Here is a 3,243-nt window from a genome sequence, read left to right as displayed (position 1 = left end):
CCGGTGCCGCGTGCTCCCCGAGCTCGCTCGGGAGCGCCCCCTGCAGCCGTGGGGAAACCATCACACCTGCCCTGCTCACTGGGATCCGCCAGCACCCCTGCCGGCTGCGAGCAGAACTGCACCCGAGGGGAAAGGGCCTGACAGCCGAGAAGGCTGGGACTGGGTTTGTGATTGCTGTTACTGCTATAGTTATTGTTGTTTGTTCGACTGGTTATACACATATAGATATATAATAGTAAAGAACTGTTATTCCTATTTACCATATCTTTGCCTAAAAGCCCCTTGATTTCAAAATTGTAGAATTTGGCAGGAAGGGGGTTGAGTTTTTCATTTCAAGGGAGGCTCCTGCCTTCCTTGGCAGACAGCTGTCTTTCAAACCAAGACAAGAAGAATTGGCCCTCTAAAACTGAAATCAGTCCCTGTGTCTTTAAGTATGTCTTATAAGGCACCTTTAGAGCTCAAGTTAAAGGATTCTGTATTTTCAGGAACGTTATGACCTCATCTTCAGCTGCAGGGAAACTGAGGTACTTGTACCAAGTATCCTCTTGTGCTGCCAGCATGGCCCTCTGCACACGCCAACGTGCTCATCACCTCCTGCCCTCCCATGCCACCTAGTTTTCACAATATATTCTTTTACAGATTTCTAAGTTTGGAGATCTGACTTCCAGTAAGGAAGAGGGAAGCAGGGATGAGTTTCTGCTAACATGTCATCCAAACAACATATGCTCTCTGCTGAATCACAAGTGTCAACTTGTGGATTTGCCTCTTTTAATGAGTCGTATGCTCGGCAGACAGCAATTGTAATGGGACTTGAAATTTGTCTGCTTGACCATACCTCAGAGATATGAGTAGAGCCATTAGTGGAATAATGACAAGACACAAAAAATATCCCAGGAAAAAAACTCCACCAACCAAAAAACACTCACAGCTGAAGAAAAACATGCAGATGGAAAAAAAGGGCTTCTCTCCATACAGTGCTGTCTTCATGTGGCCATAGGGTGACTGAACATCAAATTCTTTTGGACCAGGATGCTGAGCATAGCCTCTCCTCTTTTCCTCTTTCTTTGTCCTTAACCCTCCTTTATGTGTTCAAATTTCACATGAGTGACTCTGTAGCTACCATCCTTCTGAGACTCTGTTTCTCAGCAGGTAAAACACTTCCCTTACTAACCAAAGAAGAAGCTCACCATCCCAGTCTTCTGGCTCCCAACTACTCCCCACACAGAAAACAACAACTTCTTTTTGGTTGCTAAAACTTTCCTCCTTTGAATCCTTCAGCCTTCTTTTGTAGCAGTCAGCTCTAGGTCTAGCCCTCCTGAGAAAAGCTAAAATAAGACCTACGACAATATGTATGTCCTTGATGTACAAGTAATGCCACTGATGTCAGTGAGCTGCTCAAATGATAAATTTGGCCCAAGGCTGCCCATGGAGATGATCACGTGGGATGTTTCACGCACAATAAAAGCTTGTAACCATTCATTGTTTTCTTTTCTTTACTTTCTCTTTCTCCCACATGGAAATACTCCGAACAGCAGCTGCCTCTCTGCCAGTATCTAACCAATACTTTAAAGCCTCACTGATGCCCACTTGGGGCAAAGGAATATCATGCTACCTGGGTTAGTGTTTCCAGTTTAATATCCTCTTGGCACCAACGATGCTCTCTGCACAACCTCGCTGTTGAATAGCAAAAGTATGACTGAGGACTAGCAGCAGCTGTCAAGGACACCAAGGTACACATGAGGGTGATTACTTACCTCTAACTACAAAATGGGATGCAGGAAAAGAACGGATTTGTTTTCAAATTCTGGTTCATTCAGCTGAAGGTTGCCTGGGTGAGCGTTCAACAAAAACTGTGGCTTTTCCCATGTGTTCCCTTGTACCTACTGCAAATACTAGCAGAAAATAGTCTCTCCTCCCCAAAAACCGAGTGAGCAGAACAGAGGTGCAGTACCAAGTCCATCTGCAGAGTAGATGTTAGTATGAGAAAGCCCTTGGCCACCCCATTAGCCCCATAGTTCTACAGGTCAGAGCTGCATGAGGGACCACAGGACACTACATCACTCTAGCTCCAGCCTGCACCACGGGAGCACCCTCAGGGCATGAGGAGATTCATGGCACATTCCTGTTCCTAGACACACAGGCCCTGGCAAGGTGTCACACTGAGGCTTGACAAAAGCAAGTATCCTTTGCAATGGAGAGTTATCATATGCCTCCACTGCATGTAGGAGAAGAAACAGGCAGAGAAGCCAAGCAGATCTAGGGTGGGTGTCAGAACTTCTCTAAACAAAGTGATGCAATGCCAATGAACAAAACACTCATCCTATCCACAGTGGCTGCTGTTGAAGCAATCCATTTCCACAGCCTAGGTAGGAAGGTGCCCACACTACACTACTCCAATAAAGAGTAGGGCAAGGAAGGAACAGAGATGGGAGCTACTCCCACCCATACAATACGACTGTGGATCGTGAACCTGCCAAAACCTAAGGATGCCCAAGTCTGTGGCACATTTTATGAGAGTCACACCACAGCTGGGCTGGACAGCAGGACTAAAAGGAAGCAGTTAGGCAGCAGTTGCTGTCAGCAAGAAGGTCTGCCCAGACTCCAGGCATGTACTGGGATTTTGAAGCCTGGAGGTTGTTCCACTGACAGATAACCACAGTGCCCCTCAGCTCAGAAGGAAGGACCTTCTTGCTAGAGGGAACATAAGAACAGCTCATGACAGGTTAAGGGACAGATTCAGCTGCTTTATCATACCTTACAACTTTTTAGTATCAGCCTCTTGCCTTCTCAGATAATATGATATAATAGGTATTTGGTGTTAGTTGGCCTGGAGAAAATTGGAATAGTGTATAGTCAAGGACAATATAATGGTAATCTTCTCCAAGAGTGCAAATCTCTTCACAAGTTGCCTAGATATTAAATCTTGAATTTCTCCCATAGGGGACTTATGGCATAAGTTTAATTTCCCTCCCTTTTGACCACAGCAGTCCAAGAATAAACATTAAATCCAAGAAAAAAACATTAAGAGAAACCCTCAAAACTTGAAGCCCAAGGTGGAAAGCCACTAGCAGCATGTCCAGGACTCAAGAAGGATGGGCACTATGACCAGCCAGGGAAATGTTGAGTCACCTTCACGTTCACCCTATCACAGCTCAGCCTCCTCAGCTGCATTCCAGAATTTTTTGGCTGTTTCCACCATGCTACAGAAGTAGCAATGCTGGGAGCAGGACACTGGTTTCAGGA

The 3,243-nt window shown here is 45.7% G+C and overlaps 1 protein-coding gene across 3 annotated transcripts in view; it reads right to left on the bottom strand.

The window, feature by feature from the left end:
* MDGA1 (MAM domain containing glycosylphosphatidylinositol anchor 1) overlaps nucleotides 1–3,243 on the bottom strand; it is a 145,154-nt gene that overhangs the window by 88,521 nt on the left and 53,390 nt on the right. The window lies entirely within an intron of this gene.

Source organism: Corvus brachyrhynchos, unplaced genomic scaffold (genome assembly GCF_000691975.1).
Source record: "Corvus brachyrhynchos isolate BGI_N302 unplaced genomic scaffold, ASM69197v1 scaffold188, whole genome shotgun sequence".
NCBI classification, from domain to species: Eukaryota; Metazoa; Chordata; class Aves; order Passeriformes; family Corvidae; genus Corvus; species Corvus brachyrhynchos.
The sequence above is the reverse complement of the archived record's forward strand: the minus strand, read 5'-3'. Positions and strand labels throughout refer to the sequence as shown.